Below are 12,522 nucleotides of genomic sequence, written 5' to 3'. Positions count from 1 at the left end.
TGTGAAAGCATCACTCAATGTTTTTATGTAACTTTAGGTGAGGTGCCGCAGCGAACAATTCAGAAAATGATTTCACAATGTTGCTAAGCATTGTGATCCATTCAAAGGTTTTTATGTCAAAAGTTTTACCTTCACTTGACAATGGCATCATGTTGACTACAGCAAAGATGCCCTTTTTCCTCTTTTTTAAAAAATCCACCTATGGTATTAAAATTGTGTCACTATAAGTTTATCACTAAAGTGTAAAATTTTGAAACCCCAAGCTGCCAATGGGCCAGTGCATGTCAAAGAAATCATGGGCTGAATTTTTCCATTGGCGAGCAGGGGGCGGGGCCCGCTCGCCGACACAAAAATGACGCGGGATGACGTTGGGGGGAACCCCCGCCCCATTTAAATTTTCAGGAAGGCAGGGGCACAGTGAGATCAGCTGTCCGCCCGCCAACCTGTCAATGGCCAATTGAGGCCATTGACAGGATAATTAAAACAATTGAAGGGCCTGCCTGTCCAACCTTAAGGTTGGTGGGCAGGCCAGGAGCCCCGGCGGGCTTCTGAAAAAATATGAAACCTCATCCACTGGCAGGATGAGATTTCATGTAGGGTTTAAAAAAGTTCATTAAAGTTTCAGTGAAATTTATTAACATGTCCCATCTTGTGTGACATTGTCACATGACGGGGACATGTTAAGGATTTTTTTATTTTTCTATTTTTAAAGTTTATGCAGATGTCAGTGATCTCCCTGAGGCAGCACTTTGACTCAGAGAGATGTGCGCTCTTTCGTGCGCATGCGCAAAAGAGCACACTCTCGCTTTTGGGGAATCCCCCCGCCCGCACAGGAAGCACATAGCGCTTCCTGGCAGACATCACACTGGGCGCACCATAATTGGCCCGCCCACTTAAAATTGCGGCAGGGCCCGCTTCTCCGGCGGGGACTGGCTCCCCGCCCGCCAGAGATTGGGTCGGGCCCGCCCGCCCAACGGACAGAAAATTCTCCCAGTGCAGTTGGTTCTCATCTTTCCATTGTTTCATTATGAAAATGACAGGAAGATCACTGACCTGTGTCCTGGACTGTGGCCAAGGGTTTATGGTACGTATGTGAAGAGTAGTACAAAAAGAAAATACTGTAGATGCTGGAAATCTGAAATAAAAAGAAAATGTTGCAAGTACTCAGCAGATCAGGCAGCGTCTGTGGGAGAGAAACAGAGTTAACGTTTCAGCCGATAATCTTGAATTCTGATGAAAGGTCATCGACATGAAACATTAACTGTTTCTCTCCCCCAAGATCCTGCCAGACCTGCTCAGTATTTCCAGCATTTTCTGCTTTTATGTGCAAAAAGTAGAATTGGTTTGGTATGAGTGGTATATGTGTCACCTGTTAAAAAGGTCACCAGCTGCCAATGCATTACTTCACCCTTATTTTTAGCTGTCTAATTTTGAATTCTTTATGTTATTCCCTATCAGTTTTATTTTTCCTTTCAAATGCAACCAGGTCCAGATCCCCTCAACCAACCTGATTCATCCATTCCCTGGATGAGCATGATTTAGTGTGGGTTCACTCAGCCTCTCTACTCTCAAATGCAATCTGACCCATGTCTCACTTCCAGGGAAAGATAGTTGGAAATTAAACAAATAATGAATTGTAATAGCAACGTAAAGAAGTGGAATTAAGTACAAGTAGAACAACATATGGAATGATTCAAACAAGCAAAAGAAGATGAGATAAACATTCAAATGGTAAAGAAAGCACAGACTGAGAAGAATAAGAAAAAAACACATGACAAGTATACATATTGGCAAAGATACAGCACAAAGTCAGAGACAGAGAAAAAAGACACAAAGGTCCTGAAATTATGCTGTGCAAAGATTAGTGTCGGAACGTTTAACATGTTCATGTTAAATTCCTTAGACCACTATTTAACCAAAGAATTGATGGACAAAGGAAGTTAATACAAACATATTGTGTTCTTATGCTAATCTCTGCAAGTGTAATTTCAAGGCCAAACTGCATAACAAATGTACGTAGTGAGTGGGAGACATGCAAGGGAGAGGGGACAAAGAGTGAAAAAACTCAGACACAGCCATTCACAGAGACAACAGCAAGACAACGTGCTTCAGACCCACAGAGAGAGCAGGAGAGAGGAGAAAGGCAGAAAGTGTGGAAGACAAGCAGAATAACAGAAAAAGAGAAGCAGAGAGACAAAGATGCAAAGAATTAAAACATTAAACAACCAGAGAGATGGTTGCACAAAGAGAGAGGTACACAGATTTTAGTTTTCATTGTTTTACCTATGAGCAGCATCACAGGATTCAGATTCAAAACTTTATTTCTATAACTCACTTGCAGCAAGAAGACAAGGAATATTTGCCACCTGATATTCCAGTGTGGGACTATAGCTTCTTTCCTATACTTTATTTTCTACTGGGTACCACAGTAGCAATAACAGTGGGCTACAATTGTGGGTGTTTATGTTAAGCCAGCAGTCAAGTCTGGGCTTAATTTTTTTTCCGTATATATTCCCTCTGCATGAATCACTGGAGTTGTGTCCTCATAATGGATCAGGATACTGGTCACATGAATGCAGGACATGTAGGATGGCTAAAAACAAATGTTAAAGATGTTTTGCAATGCAGTATCTAGTTTTTGTTGGGCCCCCATTGCTCTCCCTGTCTTCTTTTGCTAACAACAGTCAATGTTTCAGTTACACAATCCAAGCATTTACATATGTTAACTTGTGCAATTCTGCTGGAGATGGACAACAGCCATGGCCAAGAACATGGGGATGTTCAGCCAGTGGTGAGCCCAGCCATCCTCCAGCCTAAAGTTTCTCCCTCCTTTGGTCCACAAAATAAAGATGCAAATAGATTTGCCAACTCTGACTGGACATATTCCTGAAGGGTTCATTTCATACCTTCTGTCCCAATCGTCTCACCCATCCAAAAAGCCTTTCTCAAACCCCGACTCCAATAGTTTTATTACAAACAATCAAAAATGTTCAAAGAAAATTAAAGAAAAATATTTTTTAATGATCCTGTAGTTTTTCTTGAGTAGCTCACAGCAGTGTCCAGGAGATTGATCAATAATTGAGATGCTGAACTATATTGGAAATATTTTGTATCCCCAACATTTGCATTAGTTGCCACAACTAAATTATTCAAGACTTATTTTATGGTGCATTTGAATCTCCAGAGGTGAGCATATTGTTCTTGTTGAAATTAAAAATTTGAAGAACAAGAGGGTGCATTTTAAATTCTTCAAGCCCACGCAAATTACTGTAAATCCCCTCTCAGTCAGGATGTTCTCAGTGATCTATACGCATTGACCAACTACCAGTTTGTTCATCGGGAGGCAGGGGTTATGAAGGGAAGAATCCTTTTCTCCTCCTGACCCCACAAATATAATTTTAAAAGCCGAACATTCTGTGAATGAGCAGCCCCTAGAAAGGCCACTTTATGCTGAGTGAAAATAACATTTTCAAAGAGAGTGACTGGCCTTGACACCAAGGCAGCATTTGACCGAGTGTGGTATCAAGGAGCCCTAGCAAACTGAAGTCAATGGGGATCAGGGCAAAACTTTCCACTAGATGGACTCATACCTAGTACAAGGGAAGATGGTTGTGGTTCTTGGATGTCAATCATCTCAGTCCCAGGACATCACTGCAGGACCTCCTCAGGATAGTGTCCTAAGCCCAGCCATCTTCAGATGCTTCACCTTCCCTCCATCATAAGGTCAGAAGTGGGGATGTTCGCTGATGATTGCACAATATTCAGGGAAGGTCATTGATGAAGCATCTGAAGATGGTTGGGCCTAGGACACTAACTCCTCTGACACTGAAGCAGCCCATGTCCGTATGCTGCAAGACCCAAACAACCTTCAGGCTTGGGCTGATAAGTGGCAAGTAACATTCGCACCACACAAGTGCCAGGAAATGACCATCTCCAACAGGAGAAAATCTAACCATCCCCTCTTGACATTCAATGGCAACACAATCACTCAATCCCCCACTATCAACATCCTCGGGGTTACCATTGACCATAAACTGAACTGAACCAGCCTTATAAATACTGTGGCTACAAGTGCAGATCAGAGGCTAGGAATTCTGTGGCCAGTAATTCACCTCCTGACTCCCCAAAGCCTGTCCACTAGTCAGGGACGTGATGGAATACTCTCCAGTTGCCTGGATTAATACAGCTCCAACAATGCTCAAGAAGCTTGACATCATCCAGGACAAAGTAACTCGCTTGATTGGCACCCAATTCACTCCCTCCATCACTGATGCACCGTAGCAGCAGTGTGTACCATCTACAGGAACACTGCAGCAACTCACCAAGACTCCTTCGACAGCAGCTTCCAGACCCCTGACCTCTACCACCTGGAAGGACAAGGACATCAGACGCATGGGAACACCGCCATCTGCAAATTTCCCTCCAAGTCACACAGCATCCTGACTTGGAACTATAGAACTGTTCCTTCACTGTCACCGGGTCAAAATCCCTTCCTAACAACACTGTGGGTATACCTACACCACATAGACTTCAGCAATTCAAGGCGGCAGCTCACCACCACCTTCTCAAGGGCAGTTTGGGATGGGCAATAAACCCTGGCCTAGCCAGCAATGCCCACATTCCACGAAATAAATTTTTTAAAATTTAAAAAACAGAACCCTAATTTGCAAACCATTACCTGAAACTGATAGTGATCTGGCATCCCCATGCCACCGCACCCAGCCCACTTCCAGGACTGAATGGAAAAGTTGATGGGTAGATCGGCAGCTGGAACAGTGCAGCAAATAATGCACTGCTATTTTCCCTACACTACCACAAGATGAGAGCATTCAGGAATGAGGAGACAGTAGTCCAGTTGCTGTGCTCCTTCACTCTTTATCTTGTGCCATGAAAAACAATGTTTTAGGTTTTTTAAGTAATTTTACTGCAGAAGATTTGCATTTATATAGCACATTTTATGACCTCAAGCCATCCCAAAGGACTTTACAGCCAATTCAGTACTTTTTTTTGAAGTACTGTACTGTAGAAAACACAGCAGCTAACTTGCATACATCAAGGTCCCACAAAGAGCAATGTGATAATAGTGATGTTGATTGAGGGATAAATAATGGCCAGGACACCAAGGTTAACTCCCCTGCTGTTCTTCCATGGGATCTTTTACGTCCACCTAAGAGGGCAGAAAGTGCTTCGGTTTTAAATTCTCATCTAAACACAGCGCCTCCCTCAGTTCTGCACTGGAATGTCAGCCTTTTGTTCAGGACCTTCAAGTGGGGATTGAGCTCACAACCTTCTGACTGAAAGGTGAGAGTGCAACCAACAGATCCATGGCTGACAATAGAGGTTGGGAGGGGAGGGAATTTTAGCAGGCAAGGAAGGCAGGTTTGTGATTAAATGCCTGAAAACTGATACAGATCAGGATCCCAATATCATTTTGCCCATTTCCAGGTTTCACATGGGTAGGTTTACAGACAAGCATAACACCCTTGGAGCTGTTGGGTAAATAACTGCTAATACTGTGACTCTGTTAAAGAGCCATGGCAAAGCCCTCTTCAGCAGGAATCAGTTTCTTGACTCAGTGCAGGACTGTTTTACCAGGGACTAAGAGTTGACAATTCCACTCTCGGAGTCTGCTGGCTCCACAGATTTTACGTTTCATTATACAGAGATTTGGGAATGTTTGAAAATAAAACTGTTTAGTCATGATGCTCGAGCCACCATGTGGCGTGGGGAAGCCTTGATGGACCAATTGTTTTTTGGTCAATATTGTATTGGTATCTTCTGTCCAGTGAGGGACACAATAATAATTGATCATCCGCATTCAGCAAGGGATCTTCAACGTGCTTCAGGTTTGCCCACAGTTTTTCAATCACTCAGTCTTGAGTCAGTAGTGTGGACAGGAACCATCAGTCTTACAGAAGATTTCAAAAGGAATGTACAATGCATTTATTTTATTCAATGTCTGGATTAAATGTCTGGAATAACTGAAATCATGGCAGTGTAAAAAGTCAGATTCACACCAAACCCCAATCAATCAGGTATTAGATAGATCCACACAGTATTTTGGCAAGCAATCGAGGGACTATGGCAATTAGCCAAATATTCTTATCGCTTCACAATTTGCAGTCAAATTTTAAGTTGGATAGCATAACTCAGAATGTTGTTATATTGCTCTTCAGGGTGATACATTGTTAGTTTTTAGAACAACTCTCCTTAGTTTTGTACATTATTAAACTGCAGCATAACCAGGTGCAACTGAGGGCAGCTGTAACACTTATAGACAGTGCACATGTTTAACCTTGGTGGTTATGTGGAGCAGACTGAAATTTGGAGACATGGTACATAGTTCCACCAAACAAAATTTGGGCAAAGTAATTCCTCAACATAGGGTGAAATAAATGCATTTCTGAAATACTGTGGTGACTTGGGGCCAAGCCTAATTGAGGCTCACAGAGTTTAATAGGCCACCTCACTACGCAGCCCACTCATTGACTCAATTGTTCACAGGAAATGGCCTCAATTCTTAGAATTTCAGATCAGCTTTGCATATCAATATTGCTTTAACTCAATAGGGTCACTGAGAAAATGCCTTTCTGAAGAAATGTACATCAGAGTTTAGAATTAGTCATCAATAAGACATCATTTGGGTATTTCACAATCAGTTTATGAGCAACAGTTAGTTAAGATAAGGTTGAATGAATTGGGTGTGGAGATAAGCTCTGTGTTGAGCTTCACAATGAGTCCCCACACAGTTAAAAAAAAATCAGCTGGCATGTCAAATGTTGTTCGTGGTCTTTCTGCATGACTTCAATTTTGGAAAGAGAACAAACGAGGAAAAACTTTATATCAGTTTCAAAGCTTCCTCACTTTCCTTTTTCTCCCAAGCACTTTACAAATATTTACTTCTGACCTACTTGGGCAGGTGTTACAAAGCATCACAAAAGAAGACCTATCTCCAGCATAGGAAACCTCTCACTGAAAAAGACTCTCTGCTACAGCATGATCTTTGGAAACACAACACTAGAGTTATACAAGATAACCACAAGTGGAGAAGGCCATTCAGCCCAATCTGACAGATTACTAATACACAGATACTCCTGGTTTGCTCCTGATCAATAGGAACATAGAAGTAGGCATTCAGCCCATCGAGCCTGCTCCACCATTCAATACGATCATGGGTGATCATTCAATTCAATTCCTTAATTTTCCCACACTATACCCATATCCCTTTTTGTTACTGGTATTTCGACATACTCAATGACTGATCTTCCACAGTCCTCTGGGGTGGAGAAATCCATAGACTTACAACCCTCTGGGTAAAAAGATTTCTCCTCATCTCGGTCCTAAGTGGCTTCCCCCTCATTTTGAAATTGCATCCCTTGATTCTGGACTCCCCAACCAGGGGAACATCTTACCTGCATCTACCCTGTGTATCCCTTTAAGTATTTTGTAGGTTTCAATGGGATCACCTCTCATTCTTCGAAACTCCAGAGAATACAGACCCAGTTTCCCCAATCTCTCTTTGTGGACCATTCCGCCATTCCAGAAACAAAGCTGGTGAATCTTCGTTGCATTCCCTCTATGGCAATGATATCCTTCCCAAGGTAAGGGGACCAAAACTGCACACTGTACTCCAGATGTGGTCTAATCAAGATTCTCTACAATTGATGTAAGACTTTGTTACTTCTGTACTCAAACCCTCTTGCAATAAAGGTTAACATATCATTAGCCTTCCTAATTGCTTTTAGCGCCTGCATGTTTACCTTCAGTGACTTATTGACGAGGACACCCAGGTCCTTTTGTACATCTACACTTTCTAATCTCTCACCATTTAAGAAAAAACCTGAACATCTATTCCTCCTTCCAAAGAGGATAACCTCACATTTTTCCACATTATATTCCTCTGCCATATTCTTGCCCACTCACTAATCTGTCCAAATCCCCTTGAAGCTGCTTTCCAACTTCCTCACAACACACATTTTCACCTAGCTTTGTGTCATCCACAAACTTGGAAACATTACATTTGGTCCCCACATCCAAATCATTGATATATATTGTGAACAGCTGGTGCCCAAGTACTGGACCTGGCAGTACCCCACTAGTCAGAGCCTGCCAATGTGAGAATGACCCATTTATTCCTCTAATTTACAGGGAATTCACAAATGCTGCAAGGATAATGCAAGTACAATCTGAATCTAAAGTCAGGATGCAACCTGGTAATGGAGCAAGAGTATCTGGGCGTCCCTGCAATTCACTTTGAGTCAAAGCAGAACTTACATATTTTAGACGCATCCGAACATATATGGGGGCGTGTACCGTGGCTATATGTAGTGAGGTGTTGCAGCTCCTAATTTCCACAGTAATTGTCTTTTATTGTGGAATGAAGCCATAGAATCATAGAAAGGTTATATAGCACAAATGGAGGCCATTTGGCCCATTGTGTCTGTGCTGGCTCTCTGCAAGAGCAATTCAACTAGTGCCACTCCCCCGGGCAGAATTTTTACCTCGTTGGGCAGGTAGGCCTGGGTGCAGCTGCGCAACAGACCATTGCCCACGATCGGACCCCGACTGCAATTTCATGCTGGCTGGCCAATTGACGGCCAGCCAGCTTGAATCATGCACTGAAACGTTCAGCGCTGCCTGGGTGGGTTTGGGGGAGGAGGGCGAGCACGGAAGTCAGCACACGTGTCTGGGTGCGCTCAGTGAAAGCTCCCTGAAAGTGCAGAGCTGTGTCAAGGAGTTGAAGATTTTTCACATTACAAACGAAGAGTTGAAAAATAAGGAAAACGCGTCCCCTCATGTGACTCTGTCAAATGAGCAGGGACATGTTAAAAATAAGTTTTAAAAGTTTTATTTTAATACTGGTTGAAATCTCATCCCGCCCGTGGATGAGGTTTCGCAAAAAATGCAAAGGCCACTTCGCCTATTTGTCTACCTGCCAACCGAATGGTTGGAAGGGCAGGAAAAAATTCCATTTAATTAATTGATTAAGGGCCTTAATAGGCCTCTTAATTTTCAGCTGCCTCTTGCATGTGCCCGCTGAGTGAAATATCGTGAGAGTGCACGATGACGTTGGGACACTCACCTAACATCATCACTCACTATTTCACTCCCATGCAGGTCGGGCGTGTGCCCACCCGATGAGGGAAAAATTCTGCCCCCTGTAGTCCTGCAAATTTTTGCTCTTCAGATACTCTCATTGAAATTTGTATATATATGGCAGGATTTTTAGTTCGGCGGGCGCATGCAATTGACGGGCCTGGGAGCAGCCAGGGAACGGACCCCCAACCGCGATTGGTCCCCGATCGCGATTTCACACTGGCTGGCCAATTAGCAGCCAGCCAGCGTGAAATGCGTGCTGAAAGGCTCAGGGAGCTGAAGAATTTAAATGCAATAAAAACAGATTTTAAAATCTGGAAAAAAAAGCCCACGCATCAGAATCAGTCACCTCAACATATACAAGATGAAAATTCTGTCCATACAATTTTATTTCTTTTATTTAATAATGGAAACCTCATCCCACCTGTGGATGAGGTTTCCTGAAAAATGCAAAGGCCGCCTGGCCGTTTGCCCGCCTGGCCGTTCACCCACCTGCCAACCGTAATGTTGGACGAGCAACGAAAAATCTCCATTAAGTACAACTTTAATGGCCTTAATAGGCCTCTTAATTGTTGGTGACCGTGCTTCCAACTCTCGCGCGCACCTGCTGACTGAAATATCATGCGAATGCAAGATGACGTCGGGACGCTCGCCTTATGTCATCACATGCTGTTTCACGCTCGAGCAGATTGGGCGCGCACCTGCACACCGAGCGAAAAATTCTGCCCATAATCTTGAGTTAAAACTCGCAGATGGTGGTGCCAAAGGGCTATCCCATACTTCTCAACGTTCTTCTCCTTTCAATTCAATGGCCTTGTTCTGGTTCTCAAGTCTCCATCCTGTTTTCTCATTTGTCTTTTTAGTGGAAGGGAACACAGACTAAAGGTTTTTCTGTGATATTTGTTTGTAGAGTGGGGGAGAGCTCTAGGGGATGGATTCCAATGTAAGTCAATGTTGAACCTTTCACTATGCCCACTGGGAAGAGGGGTGACAAATTTGTAGGATCATCAAACAAATGTGTACCTGACTGAGAAAATTATTAAAGAAGTTCCTGGATAACTGTTGCCTTTTTCTAGGGACTCGTAAAGGACTGATAGTTCTAGGGGGTTGTTAAAGACATCTCAGTTTCCAATCTTAGCTATTTTTTTTGCTGGGAGGCCTTGGAATGAGCCAAAATCCTTTGGATCTGGACCAATTAGTAGTGTCTGACATTTATATAGCTAAGTCTCTCTGCTTGTTATGAGAGTTGAAAGCACTTGAGGTTAATTGTGGCTTCTAGTCTGCTCAACTTGGAGATATGACTGCAGAGGATCAGGGAGAATATTTACCTTCTTTCCGCCCCCTCCCCCCACCGCCCCCCCCCCCCCCCCCCCCCCACCCAGGCCAAAATGAATTGAGCGGACTGTACTATTTTCTTAGATCAGTGTACATGCTGGTTAGGAATGTGAATGTGGGAGTTTTCTTTTTGCAGGGGAGCCAATTTTAGTGTAACTTGCATTCAAAGTATTTAAAGTCAATCCAAGAAGTCCTATTAATCAGGGACCATCCATTTTGATTTTAGCCTAAGAGCTGTTGAATCCCTCCTGATTTGAAAGATGATGGAGAGTAAGGTTTGGACTGGATATGTGCAGTAGTGTGCTGTGAGGATATATTGGTACATTGTGCTTTGTCCACTTGCCAGAAAACCAATGGCAAGTGTGGAGAGGAGAGGGGGGATATTTCTATGTTTATCATCATAAATTCTTCCTCATTCCCACCCCTATGCACGCCCATTCACTCCTTGGGCTCTTCACATTTAGCTCTGCTCAGGACAGCTTTGGTTTGAAAATTGCATATCTGCACTTTGATTGTCCTGAATTGATATTGGTCTGAGAACAGTTAGCTTGTGTTTGTGAGAACACTTGGTTGAATCCACAGCAAGAAACGATCTTAGGATATTCCAGGTGAATAGGTTGGTCTACTTTGCTTCAACCCTTTTGAGATACTTAAAATTAAATCTTACTGCTATACCCTTGATTTTCAGAAACATTCATTTTTGTGGTCAATTCCCAATCACTCTCCAAATAGTGGGTTGCTGGACCCTATTTGCCCTCTCAGTCACAGAAACTAGTATCCAGTTCATCCACATGCTTTTCATGTCTAGAGTTAGAATCTGTACTAGCTGGATGGTCCATTACTGTGCAAATTTCCCAGGATACTTACTACCTTTTGAATATATGGAATGGTACCGAGCTTTAATGACTGCAGGGTATGGCTGTCTCACTTGTGGTAAGGGCTTGCAAATCTACCTTTCACAGTCTTTGACACTCTGGTAAGGATTGGGTGAGGGGTGTATTTTGGGACAAGGTGGAGGACTTAGAATGTTGAGGCTTCCTGTTAGGTGAGGAAGCTTATGTTGTAGAGGCCTGGAGTCATTACGGTCTGCTCCACCTACAGAAGATGGGGTGATTGGATCTGTCTTCTTGCCTGCAGCAACACAGATGAGGAGGAATTTATTTCCCCACCATTAGTTCCACTGTATTCAGTGGTGAAGCAATCACAAAGGACATCAGCACATCACATTCACGGCATTCACCTTGGAGCTGGCACTACTTTTCCATTGAAAAATATTTTGATCCAGCACTGAAAAGGATCCATTTCCTAGAGGCTTCAGGTCAGTTTGACTGAAGATTTGGGCAGATTTTAGTTTGAAGCTGGTGATTAATGCACTGGCTGGTAGGTAAAATGGTCAGAATACTGCAGTGAGTTAATTATCATCTTTTTGAGCTGTGTTCCTAGGCTGACCATAAGGGTAGGTCAAAAGCAAAATATTGAAGATGCTGGAAATTTGAAATAAAAACAGAAAATGCTGGAAATGCTCAGCAGATCTGGCAGCATCTGTGGAGAGAAAAACAGAGTTAGGGCAGCATTTTGCCCTCAGATGGCGTGCGGGCCCCACCAGATCAGTGGTGGGCGGGCAGCCAATCCCCGCCACTAAAACGGGGCCCGCCGCCATTTTGAGTAGGCAGGCCAATTAAGGTCCACCCAGCGGGCTACTCAACAGGAAGCGCTATTCGCTTCCTGTGCGGGAGGGGGAGGGATTCCCCATCTGTCAAAGTGCGATCTTTCGCGCATGCGAAAAGCACTGCTCCCTGAGGCAAAGTGCTGTCTCAGGGAGTTTACTGAACGGTAAGAAAAGTAAAAAAATAGAGGAATATTAAAATTATTAACATGTTCCCCCCCTGTGACAATGTCACACGAGATAGGATACGTTAATAAGAAACACATAAAGTTTATTAATTTTTTAAAAAACGGACATGAAACTTCATCCCGCCAGTAGATGAAGTTTCACGAATAATCTGAAGCCCGCTGGGGCTCCTGGCCTGCCCGCCAGCCTTAAGCTTGGACGGGCAGGTCTTTAATTATCTTAATTAGCCTGTCAATGGC

The 12,522-nt window shown here is 43.3% G+C and overlaps 1 protein-coding gene across 10 annotated transcripts in view; it reads right to left on the bottom strand.

The window, feature by feature from the left end:
• Positions 1-12,522, bottom strand: part of LOC144698817 (nuclear factor 1 B-type-like) — a 375,700-nt gene that overhangs the window by 217,692 nt on the left and 145,486 nt on the right. The gene's annotated exons all lie outside the window — the stretch shown is intronic.

This window comes from Cetorhinus maximus, chromosome 2 (genome assembly GCF_964194155.1).
Source record: "Cetorhinus maximus chromosome 2, sCetMax3.hap1.1, whole genome shotgun sequence".
NCBI classification, from domain to species: Eukaryota; Metazoa; Chordata; class Chondrichthyes; order Lamniformes; family Cetorhinidae; genus Cetorhinus; species Cetorhinus maximus.
This window is presented reverse-complemented; position numbering and strand designations above follow the sequence as displayed.